This window comes from Microcaecilia unicolor, chromosome 7, assembly GCF_901765095.1.
Source record: "Microcaecilia unicolor chromosome 7, aMicUni1.1, whole genome shotgun sequence".
Lineage (NCBI taxonomy): Eukaryota > Metazoa > Chordata > Amphibia > Gymnophiona > Siphonopidae > Microcaecilia > Microcaecilia unicolor.
The window spans coordinates 142,845,187-142,864,373 of NC_044037.1; the positions used below are offsets into that span (position 1 = coordinate 142,845,187).

Here is a 19,187-nt window from a genome sequence, read left to right on the forward strand (position 1 = left end):
GCGCGCTCCGTGATGCAGGGTCCGTATGTCAAATGGCCGCCGAGGGGCAGGGGGAGACCGCGCTTCGTGGAGTGTCAGTGCTCCGCCCTCATCATCACATTGTGACGTGAGGGCGGGGCACACAGTCATGGTCAAAAAGGATATCTCACGCCTCACCCTTCCGGTTGAGGCTTCATTTAGAATGTTGGGGTTGCGAATTATGTCCAGAAGGGGCGTGGCTGGGGGGCGGGTCTATGAGTGACAGTGAGTGGTGCATGAGTGACAGTGAGTGGTGCTGACAGCCTAGCCTACCAACAGTGCAGGGCTTCAGTGTTTCCCTGCCACAGAGTGAGCTTCAGAATGTTGGAGGTGAGAAATATTTATATAGAAGATCATTGTTACGTTCAAACTCCTAATGGTCATCCCGATGTATAACGTCAAACAAGGACGTTGCACAACATACACTATATGATCAGTTTTACAAGTGCTAAAATGTCTTAGGATATAAAGTTCACCAGTAACTGGTTTGTTTAATTTCTTTGGTTTGCTAAGCCTGGTCACAAATACTGCATGACATACATTTAAAGTGTCCGCCTAGTAAACAAGATACGTCAGAAGATGATGAATCTAAAACAATCCCAGTCAGACTCAAAATTTCTTTTAAATTCTTTGTTCTAGAAAAAAGCTATCTGTAATTCTGAATCAATAAACACTGGGTTTAATTGCACTATCCCCAATGTTGTCATATAATGTCCGCTACTGCAGATCCCTCATAACTAAACCTTAAACATTTTGTACATCCTCATCTACAGATTTCCAAGTAGACCTTAGCAAAAGATCCCTATTACAGGATCTAGTTCTTTTATGTGCTTTCTTCAATACCTTGGCTGGATACCTCCTTTGGAATAATTTGTCCATCATCTCTGGTGCTTGAATCTTAAACATATCTAAAGATGAGCAGTTCTTTCGCACCCTGAGCAATTGAGAAAATGGAAGACTGTATTTCAGTTTCTTAGGATGGCAGCTGCCATACACCAGAACAATGTTTCTGTTGGTAGGTTTAACATAGGAACTTGTTTCAAAATCCTTCAGTAGACAGTCTAATATCCAAATCCAAAAAATGTAACCTCTTATCTGAAAATTTCACAGTGAGCATCAAATTCTAATCACAGGAATTCAGCCACTGTGAAAAAGTGATAGTTCTTCTGAAGTACCCTTCCATAATACAGATATATCATCAATATTTCTGTACCATTTATGGATCTTCTTTGGCTCCCATTGCCATTCCCAACATCGTCAGGTAGAAATTCCCATTATACATAAAGAAATTTTCTTTCAGTGCTATTTGAGATATTTTCATCAAAATGTCAGTCAGACTCTGATGAGCTCTTGGTCTACACTCCAAAGGTCTCTCTATGACAGATAGTGCTTCGTCTTGCAGAATCATAGTGTACAATGAGGTCACATCAAGACTCACCATAATCAACGGTAAATCTACCTTATCAGCCTCAGCCAATAAGATAAAAATGGACTGAGTTCCTGATGTGTATGAAGGTTTCTATTACCTCAGTTCTCAAAAATTGGTCCTCAAACAAAGAGAGGGGTTCTAACAAAGAATCATGTAATGACGTAATAGAACACCCAGGGGGGGTTATCTAATTTTTATGAATTTTAGGCAACATATATAACATAGGCACAACAGAATGCTGCTTGTTCAGAAACGTATAATCTTTAGAGGTAAAACCCCGTTCAAACCATTTTTTGTAATTCTGTGAATTTGAGATTGTAAACGCTTAGGGTTTAGTGATAATTTCTTATACACAGCCTTGTCCTGTAGTTGTCTGGACACCTCAGCATTAATTTTGTTCAATACTACAATTGCACCTCCTTTATCTGCCCTTTTTATGACTATAGCTGTGTCATTCTGTAAATTTCTAAGTGCAGATCTCATTTCTTTAGATAAATTATTGTACCCCCTTAAATGCTGATTTTGTCATTGCTGTATCTCTTTAATAACTCTCAAAGCTGACCTATCAGGTAGCATCTCCTAAATACTTTGAGCTGTAAATTCCTCAAAACCCTTTCTAAATCTATCATAACTTGAAATTGATCAAATTTTATAGAAGGTACAAAGGACAAACCTCAAGATAATAACCTTTCCTCTATATTGTTTAGAAGTCTTTTAGAAAGATGACTACCACTGACTCAACTTGTTCTGTGATCTGGTGACCGATTTCATTTTCTGACCTCCTCTCCCTCTCCTTCCTCTTCCTGTGATATTGATCTATTTTCTTTAACCCCCCCTCCCCCATGAGTTATCACTATGAGAGGAGAAGGGGGCAAAAGATCTATCACTAGTCTCACTATGTCAATGTCTACATTCCTCACAGGTATTTGAACATTAGATCCTGCGATCTCATCATATTTCTGCATCCATGAATATACTTTATTATTTACATAATCCTGTTCATTACATTCAAATTTGCACATCTTGTTCTTTGCCAAATAATCTCTACATTTTTCAATAGTATCCATTAAAATCTTATGCTGTTTCTCATATCCCTCTAAACTATTACTATATTTCAGTTTACTCAAATCCTTATCTAATTTAATCTTTTTCTCATCTTTTTTTTTGCTTTTCTTGATTATTAATAGCATGAAATCTAGGCAATATTTGTTCAATATTCAGTTCCATTTATCTGCAAATCCTGCATCCTCCTTGAAACCTGGGGTTCCTTCAACATCCTTAAATGCTCCAGTTTACAATATTCTATTAAAATTGCATTAATTTCCCAACAGATAAAATACCCACCAGTGAAGTTCTCTTTTTCTCTGTAAGTGCCCTCACAGCACCTCTTCTTGACTTTCTGGAGAGTTTCCAGTAGAAGGTCTTAAAAAAAATTTAAACGGATGAGGTTTGTTGTATGGTGGGACGGAAGGGGTCTAGACCTCAATTTCTGTCACACACAAAAACTGCTTGAATACCTTCTACATTTGTTTGAAAGCCTAGTCCATTAGAGTATATCTTAGTGTAGTTGGCATTTATCACCAGCATGTAGAAGGGAACCCCATTTCTGTACAGCCTTTAGTTTTATATATGTAGGGCAGTGGTTTCCAAACCTGGTCCTGGAGGCACCCCAGCCAATCAGGTTTTGGGGATATCCACAGTGAATATTCATGAGAGATATTTGCATGCATGGCCTCTACTGCATGCAAATCTCTCTCATGAATATTCATTGTGGATATTCCGAATATCTGACTGGTTGGGGTGCCTCCAGGATCAGGTTTGGGAACCACTGATGTAGGGCTTGCTTGTGTTGAAGCCTGTTATTAAACCTTTTACAGTGTCACAGTGGCGTTCCTGGGGGGGGGGGGCAGTGGGTGCAGTCCGTCCCGGGTGCACGCTGCTGGTGGGGGTGCCGCGCGCCTGTTTGCTCCGCTCGTTCCGTGCTCCCTCTGCCCCGGAACAGGTTACTTCCTGTTCTGGGGCAGAGGGAGCATGGAACGAGTGAAGCAGACAGGCACGCGGCACCCCCCCAGCAGGTAAAAATGCACCCGGGGGGGGGGGGGTGTCCTGTCGCGGGGGGGGGGGGGGGGGGGGGCCTTTCGCTGGGGGGGGTTGCGCTGCACCGGGGGGGTGGCCTTTCCCCGGGGGGGGGGCATCGGTGATCCGCCCCGGGTGTCAGCCACCCTAGGAATGCCACTGCAGTGTCATGAGACTTCAATGTGGTAATGATCTAGTTGTTGAAAACTCCTTTCAAGTCCCTTGATACCTGTGAACTGAAGTACTTGATCTGGAAGGTTAGTGGTGGTAACTTCTGTGCACAGAGTGAGTAACTCCAGGCTCTAGTAACTGATCCATCTTAAAATTAAATTTTTAACTACAGAGTGGTTCTGCTTACTCATCCCCTTTCTTCATAAAACAGTGCTGGATTTTCATTCTAACCAGTCTATTGTCCTTATAATATTTTTTCCAGTCCTCATGCCCACAAAAATGAAAGCATACTGCACAATTGGATTAAAAGAGAGCTTTGACCTTCTATTTGGAGTGGACCAGAGTCCATAGAAAGTTCACCAAGGAGCTTCTGTCAACAACACACACTGTCTAATTGGCTAGCAGCTGCATTTTGTTTTTCATTTATGACCAGGTAGGTTTGACTGTTGAGGACCATGTATCAGCTTACAGTATCAGCTATGGTGGCATCAGTAACCCACTTGAGATCAGCCTCCATTAAGGAAATTTGCAAAGCTGCAACATGGACATCTGTTCGTTCATTCACAGTTCAGGGAATAAACTCCTAAGACATAGAAACATGACGACAGATAAAGGCCAAATGGCCCATCCAGTCTGCCTATCCTCAGTAACCACTAACTCTTCCTTTTCATAAGAGATCTCATTGCCTGTCCTATGCTTTATTAAATTCAGACACAGTTCTTGACTCCAAGACCTCCACTGGGAAGCTATGCTATATGTCATCCACCCTTTTCGTGAAAGAGTATTTTCTTCGATTACTCCTGTGTCACGTCTGTGGTCATGACCACCCTTAGACTTACCTTATTTCTGGGGGTCAGCATCTATGCTGGCTTCTGTCTGTTTCTGTGTTAGTCTTGTCTCTGTATCTGTGTGCTGATTGCTTCACTAGATCTCACCTGTGTGGGCTATGCCTCTCTGAGGAGCCAGCATCTAAGATGGCTCCTGCTTGTTTTGTGCCAGCTTCCAAGATGACTCCTGCTTGTTTTGTGCCAGCTTCCAAGATGGCTCCTGCCTGTTCTTCCTATGTGTTCCAAGCCTCTCCTTGGTGTGAGTGTGTTCCCTGCTCCCATCCTGCAGTAGGTGACATCATCAGTGAGAGCCTTCATAAGGAAGTGCTGTGCTTGCATTCAGGGCCTTTGCATAGTGAGTAAGAGTGTTATGCCAATAGGCCGTGAGGTTAGTGAGAGCACTGTTGCGCTGTTACTTAGCCTTTCTCTGGGGCTCTTGCCCATCTGCTATTTGTGTCTGTGGACTGCCAGTCCTTCTGTGTGGGCGCTGCGCTTCTGCTTTGTGTCTGTGGACTGCTAGTCCTTCCGTGTGGGCTTTTGCCCTTCTGTTTTGTGTCTGTGGACTGCTAGTCCTTCCTTTGCCTTGCTCTGCATTTGGAGTCTGAAGCTTCAGCCATTTTCTCTCTGTCTGGGAGCTGCTAAAGCTTTAGCCCTGACTCTGTTATCCCTGGTTTATTCCTCTGCCTGCTGCCCGACCAAAGACTCTGTTTGCTCCTGTTTTATTCTACTGTCTGCTGCCTGCCCAAAGACTCTGTTTGCTCCTGGCTTATTCTATTATCTGCTGCCTGCCCAAAGACTGTTTGCTCCTGGTTTATTCTGTTGCAGGAATTGAGATAGGAATTTGTGATACTTCAGGAGTCAGACAGCACACACCAGAATGAGAGAGTAATCTTCTTTGTTTTGCCAGCAAACAAAGCAGGACATCAGTTTCTAGCTCTCTTCTCTCTCTCTCAGCTCTCTGGATGTTATGGCTTTTGTCTGTCCTCTTCAGCTGTCTTCTCTTCTGTCTGTTCCTTCTGTCCTTCTCTTTCTTCTGAGCTCCTTCTGACGTAAACTGCTTCTTCTCCTACTTAAATACTGTTCTATCTAGCCTAGCCTAGCCTAGCCTAGCCCAGCCCCCTTACTCTCCAATGGTTAAGGAATAGATTGATTACCTTGCCTCAACCAATCATTACCTTAAAAATATCAGTTACATAGGTTTGATATTTCTCAAACTGACCTGTGACCTGGGGCCCCTTACACCAGACATTTGGTCTCCAGAACTCTTACATGTTATTATGATTGATTTCTCATATTCCTAGTACTAACTGCTAACTAAACTCTGGCATTCATTAAAGGGGTCAAAAGCCAATCTTACTTAATAGCATACATATCAGGTTATCACTTTCAAGACCATTTCTACATTTTACCTATAATTAATCAAGGAGAAGAGAGCTGACTAGTCCTGACCTCTTCACCTATCAGCTTATACATTGAACCAGCCAGAACTATGGCTAAGTCAAACCATATGCTGATCTCCTCAACTGCAGTCTTAAACAGCAGACAAAGGATCATTTTAAAAGTAACACAGAGTTGAACAAACATCCTACATAGAAATTACAGAGAATAAAACATATTCTAAAATACACAGAATCAGTATTCCTTATAAGCAAGAACTTCTAATTCTAATCTATTGCCTCTCTCTCTAAATAGTATTTTCTATCTAAGCATTTTTCTATTTAATCCTAAACAACTGCCTGCTTACAAAACTATTCAGTATGCCTAATAATGTACAGATGTTGAGCCAGCTTTCATCATTCACCAGGGTGAAAGAAATTCCTATCTCTGACCTTTTTAACCCTTTTGCTCGACAGCTAGAGTTCTAGTAATTAACTCCAGCCTGCATTCCTTCACTACTTGCAGAGTAAAGAGTTGAAATTTGAAATAAGAATTCAATTCAAATACCAAGCTTTTAACAGAATTAACCCTTCATATGATTTCTCAGAATTATTCTTTGCCCACTGCCTCATTCCCCCCTTTGAGACTAAAATCAGCTTATGCAGAGATAAGTCTCACATCTCAAACTCTGGAGATTATAGTGATCCTAACTGGGAATAGACTTATGAACCACCATTACCCTACTTGTTAAGGTTCGACGGCATACTGCCGAAGCACATGAGGCCAGGAAACAAAACAAAAACCCTGCTAAAACAAGACTATTAGGGAAATGAACAAAGGACGTATCCAGAGGTCAATGACCACCACCAGGAGGTAAGGTCTAATCCCTCCTCGGTAATCTTCCACATTAGGCTAGCCAACTGTAGGACTTTATCCATGGCATGCCTAACTACATGCGTCCTATTTATGACAATAGTACAGCACTCTGAAGAATTTAGCACTGGTACAGAGGCCACCCTGAGCTGCAAAGAGGTAGTCAAGGCCCATACGATTATACCGAGAAACTATACTTAATTCATTAATTTGATCCTGCAATGCATTGACTACCACGTTCAGCTCATGAACTAAAACATGGAGTAGGGACGGAAGTCTCCGGGTAGCCATACCTAGTTCAGTAATACCCGCTACCGGGCCTCCAATTGGAATCCAGGCCGTGGCAGAAAGGGCTACAAGTCTCTTATTTAGTCAGAGGATAAGTAGAGTTGATATACTGGAGGGCTAATTCATCGCCTCAATCCTCTGTGGCAAACGGAGAGGGTAAGGACAAAGCCTCTCGCTTAGAGCGGTGCGGGATAGTGGCTTGAAGAGGAATAACTTAGGAAAATAATTCAAGGTTAGCCAAGACACAAAAATCATATGTGGAGGGAAGAACCATGTGGAGGACATTATCACAGAGCCAGTAATGACCAAGGAGAGGGTGAGGAAAGTTCCCAATAAATGTTGGCTCAGGCTGGACAGGGTACTTAGGGTGCCCATAATGCGAGCCCCTATCCCAGGGGGAACGAAGACGAAATGGAGACTTTGCACACCATAGGCGCCAATCCCCAATTGTGACAGGCGGCTCATTTGTTAGTAACTCTTCATACCCCGGGGACTTATGAAAGTAGAAAATAAGCTTGGACACTATAGTCTTCTCAGTGGTACGCTTAGGAGCCAGATAATCACCTGGGTCATAATCTACAGGTATGGTAGTAGGGCACATAGGAGTACCTGGAGAAACTACCCACACAGATTCTCCTTTTTCCTGGAGAACATTAGTATAGTTACAGGGAATGGGAAGAACAGTTGATGATGCTTCTTGTTAAACAAACACTCCAGAGGCTGGATAGGAGACGTAAAAACTGGCCTTAGAGAAGAGTCAGAGGGGAAGTAGCATTATAAAAGGACCACCAAGTATAATCCTGGCTCCAAGGGCCTGAACTCGAAAAATAGGGAGGTATAAGAAGCTGGGAGTTGCACAGGGACAGGAACAGCTGGGACATCTGTAGTATAAGGAGAAAATCGGGAACACACAATACAAGGGGAAGTAATCTTTGCCTGGCTAATTAGTTCCTGGACTGAGGTGTAACCAAAGGTTGGAGCGAGTTGGGGTATTAGAACAAGGAGGCAAGGAGTAGAAAACAACAAAAGCATCCAAACTACTAACATTTTCTTCTTCCTAATCTAAAACAAATACAGCAAACTAAGTAAGCAATAATATTTCAACAATCTGTGCTAATCACAGATTACTCTCATATAGTGTTCTCAGTCTTTGAGTTCTTATACCAGTTGGGATAGGACCCTCAACTGACAAGGATCAGCTTTCAAATTCCAGGAAAGCCAGAATCAGGCAAGAAAGATCTCAGTGTGAAGCCGAAGTTCAGCCGCTCCTGCAGGTATGCAGTTGACCCTTCTTTTCAGCTAGTAGATTCTTTGGTTCGGCGTCAAGCGCAACTTCAATGGCTCCGCTGGATCACTTTCTGCTCTCCACTGTCTAGGCTCCGTCTGATCCGTGCTGGGCTCAGTCTGGTCAGCAGACTTAATTCGAGACCAATGGACCCATGGAGTAATCCCTGCGACCTTCACAGCTGCAGGGGTAGAAAGCAAAACAGTAAAAGGTCCTTTCCATCGGGGCCCCAAAGGCTGGAGCCTCCAGTCTTTCACCCAAACTCTATCCCCTGGCAGGAAGGAATGTACCTGAGCCTGGAAGGGACAGGGTTATTTCTCTCACATAAGACTGAAGCTCAGGAATTATCTTACCCAGGAGGGCTACCTGCTCCTGCACCTGGGCAGACCCTAAAATCCCTATGTCTCCCTTAATTCCCTGTAAAATGGCTGGGGGCTTCCCATACACAATTTCAAAGGAGAAGAGGGCTGTTCCTTTAGTTGGGGTGCATCGGAGGCGGAAGAGGGCTAGTGGCAATGCCTGTGGCCATTTCAATTGGGTTTCCTGACAAATCTTTGCTAGGCTATTTTTCAAGGTTCTGTTTGCTCGCTCAACCTGCCCTGAACTCTGGGGACGGTAGGCACAATGCAATTTCCAGGTAATGCGCAATGCGCGGGACAGGGCCTGAAGTGTAGCTTCAACAAAGGCGGGACCATTATCTGAACCTATGGCAAGGGCAGTCCATACCTGGGGATGACATCCCTAAGGAGAGCTCGAGCTACTTCTGTGCTTTCTCAGTGACTGTAGGATATGCTTCCACCCACCCAGAGAAGGTACAGACCATAACTAAGAGATATCGGAGCCTACCGCTCCTGGGCATTTCTGTGAAGTCTATAACTAGGGACTCAAAGGGTGTTAGTCCTCTAGACTGAACTCCTGGTGGAATACGGGGTCCCTGACGAGCATTATTCTGGGCACAGAGAGTACATCGGGCAGAGGCAGTGGCAACCAGACTATCCAATCCTTCCAGCACCACTACTCGATTGAGTAGGCGGGCTAGTGCTGTTTTCCCTAAGTGTGATAGGTCATGAGCTTGAGACACTACAGGCCAAGCTAGGTGGCGTGGCACCAGAACTCTGGTATCAGGGAGATGTAACCAGCCATCAGGTCTCCTTACTGCACCTTCTTCTTGAGCCCATTTCTCTTCCATTTGGGTATACATAGGCGTCCATTCTTGCAATCGGATTTGGAACAGGGGAGTCACAGTACTTGCTGGGGGTCCTCGAGCAGCTTCCTTGGCCACCCGATCAGCATGGCGGTTCCCTCGGGCCACTGGAGTATCTATTCTTTGGTGTCCCCTACAGTGAATGACAGCTACCTTCTTGGGGGCCCAAACAGCCTCTAGCAGCTGAAGTATTTCAGGTCCATACTTAACAGGTTGGCCTGCAGCATTTATGAGTCCCTTTTCCTTATACAAAGCTCCATGAGCATGTAGGGTTGTGAAGGCATACTTAGAATCAGTATAAATGTTGGTCACCAGTCCTGCTGCTAACTCCAGAGCTCGTATGAGGGCCACAAGTTCTGCTTTCTGGGCTGAAGTTCCTTGGGGCAGGGCTCTTGCTTCTATCACCTTGTCCTCTGTCACCACAGCATAGCCTGCCAATCGCTTGGAGTTCTCCACATAACTGCTTCCATCTGTAAAATAAATTACATCTGGGTCCCTCCAAGGAACATCTTTAAGATCTGGTCGACTGGAATACACTTCATCCATGGTTTGGATACAGTCATGATCTGGTGGTCCCTCAGATGCTGGCAAAAGAGTGGCAGGATTGAATGTAGCCACTGTTTCCAGGTGTATCCGTGGATTCTCACACAAGCTAGCTTGGTACTTAACCATGCGGTTATTTGTAAACCAGTGATTGCCCTTATACTCCATGAGGGTGAGAACTGCGTGGGGGACTTTAACAACCAGTTCTTGCCCCAAGGTCAACTTATCAGCTTCCTGGACCAGTAAGGCTGTTGCTGCAATGGCCCTCATGCAGGCTGGCCATCCTTTAGCCACTCCATCCAGCTGTTTAGACAGGTATGCAACAGGCCTCTGCCAGGATCCCATCATCTGGGTCAGCACACCTAGAGCAACCCCCTGTCGCTCATGGACATACAGTGAGAAAGGTTTCTCTACATCAGGAAGGCCTAACGCAGGGGCTTGGAGTAGGGCTTTCTTTATGGCAATGAAGGATTGTTGAGCAGTAGGTCCCCATTCAAATGGTTCCTTTTCACCCCCCTTTGTGGCTTGGTAAAGGGGTTTCGCCATCAATGCAAAATTTGGAATCCAAATTCTGCAGAATCCGGCTGCTCCCAGGAATTCCCTAACTTCTCTTCTAGACTTGGGTTGGGGAATTGCAGCTACCGCTTGCTTCCTACTAGCATCCAGTCTCCGACTTCCCTGGGAAATGCAAAAGCCCAGATACTTCACTTCTGACTGACAGAGTTGGGCCTTTGAGCGTGAGACCTTATAGCCTGCATCCAAGAGTAGCTCCAGCAATTCTCTAGTAGCCTCAAAACACTCTTCCTGGGTCACTGCTGCAATCAGGAGGTCATCTACATACTGGAGTAAAACTCGCCTGGAAGGCTCAGATTTAAAAGTCTTAAGATCTTGTCCTAGGGCAGTCCCAAAAATGGTGGGGGAATTCTTGAACCCCTGTGGCAGACGGGTCCATGTGTACTGAAGCTTCCTTCCTGTTACTGGGTTTTCCCATTGAAAGGCGAAAAGCAGTTGACTAGCGGGGGCCACCCGAATACAAAAGAAGGCATCTTTTAGGTCTAGTGTTGTGAAATGGGTAGCTCCAGAAGGTATCAATCCTAACAGGACATATGGATTAGGCACTACAGGGTGTAATGAGATAGTGGATTTGTTAACCACTCGTAAGTCTTGGACTGGCCGGTAATCCTCAGTCCCTGGCTTCTGAACTGGCAATAGTGGCGTATTCCATGGAGACTGGCAAGGTCGAATAATTCCATGGGATAACAGACGATTCAAATGTGCTTGAATCCCTTCCAGAGCCTTTCTGGGAATTGGGTATTGGCGAAGATGGATTGGCCGGGCACTTGGAAGTAAGTCTACATGTACAGGAGGAATATTTCGGGCCAACCCTGGGGGATTATCTTCTGCCCATACCCCACTGACCTGAAAGCTGTTTGCCAGGGGTAGGTCAACTTGGCCCTGCGACTGATGCAGCCGCCATTCTTCTTCAAGAGGGCAGCAGAAACTCAATATACCCTTAGGGCTGGATGTCGGGGGCCGAAAGGAGACTGAAGTCTGGCCATCAGAGTCAAAGGAAATTGGGCCCTAAGCTTGGACAGCAGGTCTCGACCTAACAAAGGGATTGGACAGTCTGGCATATACAGGAATTCATGAGTGACTATGTGTGAGCCTAATTGGCATCTACGGGTTGTCAGGAAGGGCCTCCGGTTCTGCACCCCCGTGGCTCCCACCACTCGGACAGTTTTTCCAGACACAGGCGCTAATCGCTCCGTCACAACAGAATGTTCAGCTCCTGTATCAATCATAAATGGAATTGAGCGGCTCCCTATAGTTAACTTGACCATAGGTTCCTGGGAGCCCAGTTTGTAGGAACCCGGTCTGTCCTATTCGTCCCATTCTGCCATCTCGGCTATCCCGATGATGTCAGATTCAGGAGGCTCATATCTTCCCTCTCGAACTCGGCCTCGGCTTCCTCGATCTCCTGGTCCCCTTCTCAGTCCCTGGCGCCTCTGGGGGCATTCATCTTTCCAGTGCCCTCTTTCCTTACAGTAGGCACACTGGTCCCTCTCCAATCTTGGTCTGGGATTCTCCCCCCTTGGCCGGGATTGATTGAAGGAATCTCGGGGCCTGGCTGGTGGTCCGGGATCCCACTTTGGCTTCCCATTAGCTAGAGGTCGACCTCGGTTAAGGGTGGAATTAGTAATGGCTGCCGCTAAAAGGTCGGCCTTCTTCTGCATCTTCCGGTCAGCCTCTCGGCGCACCTCCTGATCTCTATTAATGAAAACCTTGGTTGCGATCTCAATTAGCTGGGTGGTATTCATCCCTGCGAATCCCTCCTGACGCTGCAACTTCTTCCGGATATCTGGCATACTCTGGGCCACCAATGCGCTATTCACCATTCTCTGGTTTTCTTGGGCTTCAGGGTCAAATGGGGTGTATGTTCTGTAGGCTTCAATTAGTCGCTCTAGAAAGGCCCCAGGGGATTCAGTTGCCCCTTGGAGAATTTCAGAGACCTTTGCCAGATTAATGGGCCTCTTTATGCCTTTCCTCATACCTTCCAGTAAGTCCCGGCAATAGCCAGACAACAGTTCATAGTGCTGCCCATCATTTGGATCCCAATCTGGAGCTGCGCGAGGAAACCGAGCTCTAACCCATCCCTCTGGGTCCTGTGTCCCCCCGGGGACACGCTCTCGCGTGATGGCCTCAGCATTTTGCAAAATCTTCCGCCTCTCCTCAGTTGTGAAGAGGGTCAGGAGAAGTTGTTGACAATCAGTCCAGGTTGGGTTATGGGTGGCCATAATGCTAGTCACTAGGTCCACCACTGCCTGAGGCTTTTCAGTATAAGAGGGGTAATGCGTCTTCCAATTCAGGAGATCGGTGGTTGTGAAGGGTACATACTGATAGGCCTGTGCCTGTATAACCTGACCCTCATTATTAGGATCCGGTCGAGTGATGGTTACCTGTCGGAGTGGCAGAACTCTCGAGGAGGTGGGAATGGAATCTGAGGTAGAGCTAGGAGCTACCCTCCTATCATGCTCAAAGGTGATTGCAGCAGGTCTAACCCATTCAGGGGAGGTAGGTTGAACCCCTGAGGGATGGGGAGGGGTACTCATAGACTGAGAGGTGGTCACAGGTGAGTCAGTCCATTGAAAGGGATGCCGGGCCCCTAATGAGTGGGTAGGGGTATTAGAAGGAGAGGCTGGGCTGTCGGGAGTTGAGGAGTCAGGGAGTGGAACCCAAAACGGGTCTTCAGAGGTTAACAGGAGAGGATGTGGCACAGAAGGGTAGAGGCCGGGTGAAAAGTCCAACCTAGGGTGTGGCAGGTTTGGCACAGGAGGGGAAGAACTATCCGGAGAAGCCTGTGCTGGAGAAGCTTGGGCTGGGCGGCGTGGATCTCTGGGGGTAGCACGGAACCCCAACAATGGGCCATAAGGTGGTGGCTCAAGGTCTGAGGGGTCATCAGAGAGTATGGGTTTCTCGGACAGGGTAGGGGCGGAAGCCACCGATTGGGTGCAGGGCCGTGCCTAGGGTCTCTGGCGCCCCCCTGCAGACTATCAGTTGGCGCCCCCCCCCCATGAAAATGATCGCTCACCACTTGCCACACTGAAAGGAATTGTCAGCAATATTCTTAGAAACTAATTGCTATACATTGCAAAATAAGATAGCAGATGTAAATTCTCAAAGTGGACATATTCCAAACGCTAAAATGAAAATAAAATAATTTTTTTCTACCTTTGTTGTCTGGTGACTTTCTTTTTTCAATCATACTGGTCCAGTATCTGATTCTGCTGCTATATGTCCTCTTAACTCCATTTCCAGGGCTTCCTTTCCATTTATTTCTTTACTTTTCTCCTTTCTTCTTCATTTCTTGCTCTATATCCATTTCCAGCAATTTCTCCTCTCTCCCTGGGTCCTGCCCTCCCATCCATGTCCATTCTTGTCCCTCTCTGCCCTTCCCTCCTCCATCCATACCCAGCAATCCTCCTCTCTCACCTCCCCTCCATTTCCAGCAATTTGTCCTCTCCCTGGGCCCCCATGTCCATCCTTGTCCCTCTCTGCCCTTCCCTCCTCCATCCATAGCCAGCAATCCTTGCCTCCTCTATCCCCTCCCCTCCATTTCCAGCAATTTGTCCTCTCCCTGGGCCCCATGTCCATCCTTGTCCCTCTCTGCCCTTCCCTCCTCCATCCATAGCCAGCAATCCTTGCCTCCTCTATCCCCTCCCCTCCATTTCCAGCAATTTGTCCTCTCCCTGGGCCCCCATGTCCATCCTTGTCCCTCTCTGCCCTTCCCTCCTCCATCCATAGCCAGCAATCCTCTCTCCCCTCCCCTTCCCTTCCAGCAATTTGTCCTCTCCCTGGGCCCTGCCCTCCCATCCATGCCTCTCTGCCCTTCCCTCCGCACCCTGGGGCCTTTAAATCTTTTACTTCCGGTCGCAGCAGCGTCAGTGAAAGCGGAGCGCTGCCGACGTCTCCCTTCCCTTTGCGCTTTTGGTTCCCTCAGTGTCCGCCTTCTTCTGACGTCAGTCCCTTCTGCCCATCCGAGTCCCCCTCACCCCATCTGGCTCCCACCCAGTCCCTTCTGCTATCCAAGTGCCCCCCACCCTCACCCCATCTGTCTCCCACCCAGTCCCTTCTGCCCATCCGAGTCCCCCTCACCCCATCTGGCTCCCACCCAGTAGTCCCTTCTGCTATCCAAGTGCCCCCCACCCTCACCCCATCTATCTCCCACCCAGTCCCTTCTGCCCATCCGAGTCCCCCTCACCCCATCTGGCTCCCACCCAGTCCCTTCTGCCCATCCGAGTCCCCCTCACCCCATCTGGCTCCCACCCAGTCCCTTCTGCTATCCAAGTGCCCCCCACCCTCACCCCATCTATCTCCCACCCAGTCCCTTCTGCCCATCCGAGGTCCCCCTCACCCCATCTGTCTCCCACCCAGTCCCTTCTGCTATCAAGTGCCCCCCACCCTCACCCCATCTGTCTCCCACCCAGTCCCTTCTGCCCATCCGAGTCCCCCCTCACCCCATCTGGCTCCCACCCAGTCCCTTCTGCCCATCCGAGTCCCCCTCACCCCATCTGTCTCCCACCCAGTCCCTTCTGCTATCCAAGTGCCCCCCACCCTCACCCCATCTGTCTCCCACCCAGTCCCTTCTGCCCATCCGAGTCCCCCTCACCCCATCTGTCTCCCACCCAGTCCCTTCTGCTATCCGAGTCCTCCCCCACCTTCACGGTCACCCCATCTGTCCCCCACCCTCACCCTGCCTCGTCTTCTCCCTCCCTGCCATCCGTCTTTAAAAAGAAATTGCCGACGCGATAGCGAGCGCAGCACCTCGTGTGGAAGTAAAAGAAGCGAATCCGATCATCTCATTGGGCCTTCCTTCACTGTCCCGCCCTAGAGGAAATAGGAAGTTGCGTCAGAGGAGGGCGGGACAGTGAGGGAAGGCCCAATGAGATGATCGGATCCGCTTCCTTTACTTCCACACGAGGTGCTGCGCTCGCTATCGCGTCGGCAAATAAATTTAAAGGGCTGGTGCGGGGGCGGTGCCAGGATGAAGAGCAGCGGGAGCGGCGGCGGCACCCCCCTCTCTGGTGACACCCGGGGCGACCAAAAGATTTAAAGGCCTCGGCGGGGCGAGGGTAAGCACCGCGGCGGCGCCCTCAGGAGGTGGGCGCCCCCCTGCGGCGCTTACCTCGCTTACCGCATCGGCACGGCCCTGATTGGGTGGTAGGCTTCCTAGGGCTCTTTCCCTCTTCTAGTTTAGATTTTCTAATCTTTCTTTGAACACGACCTAACATGAATTTTACTGGGGATCCCATATAAGTTTTTAACCAGGAGGGAGGGTCAGTCACAAGGCTGTCCCAGGAATCTATATAAGGGAGTTGTTCAGAATATTCTGGTTCTCCTACAACTATGCTGTAGACCTTCCGGATTACTTCAATATCTAAGCTGCCACTAGGGGGCCACCCCACTCCCATAGATGGCCACTCAACTTCACACAAGGTTCTTAAAGTACTTGAGCTTAAAGTCTGTCCATAGTCATTAATTAAAAATCCTTTCTTGAAGTTCTTAAGCATACAATCTAGGGGGGTATCAATTTGTCTAGATGATGTCCCACCCATAATGCTTACAGTTACAACACACAAAAAGGGAGGGAATTTTTTTGAAAGTGCAGTAAGGGGTCTGCACTCTCGAGACACTAGGTAGACAGACAGCAATCGCTTCCTTCCGTTGCTGACCAATTGAACTCGCGTTAATTGGAAATGCAGCTATAAGAAGTCCGCACTCAATAATCATTCACGCATCACACATTCCATACAGAAAATCCCACCCAACAATTTCAGATTTCTCAAATACAGATAAGCTCAAGCGTTTTCGCTTCTAGTCCCCGCGACTAGAAGGTACTAGGGCCTTCGCTGAGAGTTGATCAGGCTCTCCTTCCTCAATTTGTTTGAGGGGCTGATTTACAATTTTCTAGCTAGAATTACAATACAGAATACAGAATACATACCCGGCGAATGTTCTCCAGTCAGTTGGGTGCTGGGATTAATGCAGGATTCATCCCACCGCTGCCACCAAGAATTGTTGCAGGAATTGAGATAGGAATTTGTGATACTTCAGGAGTCAGACAGCACACACCAGAATGAGAGAGTAATCTTCTTTATTTGCCAGCAAACAAAGCAGGACATCAGTTCTAGCTCTCTTCTCTCTCTCTCAGCTCTCTGGATGTTATGGCTTTTGTCTGTCCTCTTCAGCTGTCTTCTCTTCTGTCTGTTCCTTCTGTCCTTCTCTTTCTTCTGAGCTCCTTCTGACGTAAACTGCTTCTTCTCCTACTTAAATACTGTTCTATCTAGCCTAGCCTAGCCTAGCCTAGCCCAGCCCCCTTACTCTCCAATTGGTTAAGGAATAGATTGATTACCTTGCCTCAACCAATCATTACCTTAAAAATATCAGTTACATAGGTTTGATATTTCTCAAACTGACCTGTGACCTGGGGCCCCTTACACCAGACATTTGGTCTCCAGAACTCTTACATGTTATTATGATTGATTTCTCATATTCCTAGTACTAACTGCTAACTAAACTCTGGCATTCATTAAAGGGGTCAAAAGCCAATCTTACTTAATAGCATACATATCAGGTTATCACTTTCAAGACCATTTCTACATTTTACCTATAATTAATCAAGGAGAAGAGAGCTGACTAGTCCTGACCTCTTCACCTATCAGCTTATACATTGAACCAGCCAGAACTATGGCTAAGTCAAACCATATGCTGATCTCCTCAACTGCAGTCTTAAACAGCAGACAAAGGATCATTTTAAAAGTAACACAGAGTTGAACAAACATCCTACATAGAAATTACAGAGAATAAAACATATTCTAAAATACACAGAATCAGTATTCCTTATAAGCAAGAACTTCTAAATTCTAATCTATTGCCTCTCTCTCTAAATAGTATTTTCTATCTAAGCATTTTTCTATTTAATCCTAAACAAACTGCCTGCTTACAAAACTATTCAGTATGCCTAATAATGTACAGATGTTGAGCCAGCTTTCATCATTCACCAGGGTGAAAGAAATTCCTGTCTCTGACCTTTTTAACCCTTTTGCTCGACAGCTAGAGTTCTAGTAATTAACTCCAGCCTGCATTCCTTCACTACTTGCAGAGTAAAGAGTTGAAATTTGAAATAAGAATTCAATTCAAATACCAAGCTTTTAACAGAATTAACCCTTCATATGATTTCTCAGAATTATTCTTTGCCCACTGCCTCAATTCTATTATCCGCTGCCTGCCCTAAGACTCTGTTAGCTCCTGGTTTATTCCTCTGCCTGCCCAAAGACTCTGTTTGCTCCTGGTTTATTCTATTGTCCGCTGCCTGCCCAAAGACTCTGCTAGTTCCTGGTTACTTCTTCTGTCTGCTCTGCCTAGCTTGCTTGTATATCCTGAGTCCTGTTTCTGCCAAGCTTGCTTGTATATCCCGAGTCCTGTTTCTGCCAAGCTTGCTTTTGTATACCCTGAGTCCTGTTTCTGCCAAGCTTGCTTGTATTTCCTGAATCCTGTCTCTGCCTAGCTAGGGTGTATATCCTGAGTGTATATCCTGAATCCTGCCTCTGCCTAGCTAGTGTGTATATCTTGAATCCTGTCTCTGCCTAGCTAGTGTGTATATCCTGAATCCTGTCTCTGCCTAGCCTCCCTCGTGTTTCCCAGACCCGGAGTGGGTCCTCTGGATCTTCAGTTCCTGCTCTGTCCTACAAGTCCTGCCGGCCACCCGCACTCCGGAGCTCAACTCCAGAGTAACGGTGGTCAAGCCCAGGTGAAGCTGGCCTGTTCTGCCTGTTCTAGTTGCCTGCCTTTGTTACTACTCCAGTCCCGAGTTCCAGTCCTGCTCTTCCTTGTATCCAGTTCCAGGGTGGTCTTGCCTGCCTCTGCTGCTCCTCGGCAGTGGTCCAAGGGGTCACGAATTCCGGTCCTGCCTCGAGGTCCTGACATCCTGAGCCTATTTCCTCTTAACAACACTACGTTTTGCCAGTCAGTTCTCCAGAATCTCTTTGGGGAGTAGAATCCACCTCAACACCTCACTAGACCCATTTATTTTCTGTTCCAGACTGCCTTCCAAACAAAAAAAAAAAAGAACAAGAAAAAATTCCTAAGGCTAGTTCCTTCAGAAAAATGTTGCTAATGTTTGCCTATTGTAGTATCATTTTGTTTCCCTTCTTTTCTGTTGAAAGCAATTTGCAGCTAGGGAGTCTCATACCGTGAGTACTTGCTATCCTGCTTATGTTCTGAGAGAACGATCTGTATCTTGTGTTCTCTATGAACAGCAGGATACTAGGCCTCACCTATCCACCCACCTCTTCAAGGAATTATATTCTTTTCAGACAAGCATATAGAGTGAGGTGGTCACACATGCTCCGCCATCCAATTTCAGAAGCTTAGCCGAAATTGGATGGCGGAGCAGGTGGGGGAAGAGGGGTTGGTGGTTGGGAGGCGAGGATAGTGGAGGGCAGACTTATACGGTATGTGCCAGAGCCAGTGATGGGAGGCAGGACTGGTGGTTGGGAGGCGGGAAATACTGCTGGGCAGACTTGTACGGTCTGTGCC

The 19,187-nt window shown here is 47.0% G+C and overlaps 1 protein-coding gene across 1 annotated transcript in view; it reads left to right on the forward strand.

The window, feature by feature from the left end:
* Positions 1-19,187, forward strand: part of LOC115474937 (pericentrin-like) — an 899,709-nt gene that overhangs the window by 583,494 nt on the left and 297,028 nt on the right. The window lies entirely within an intron of this gene.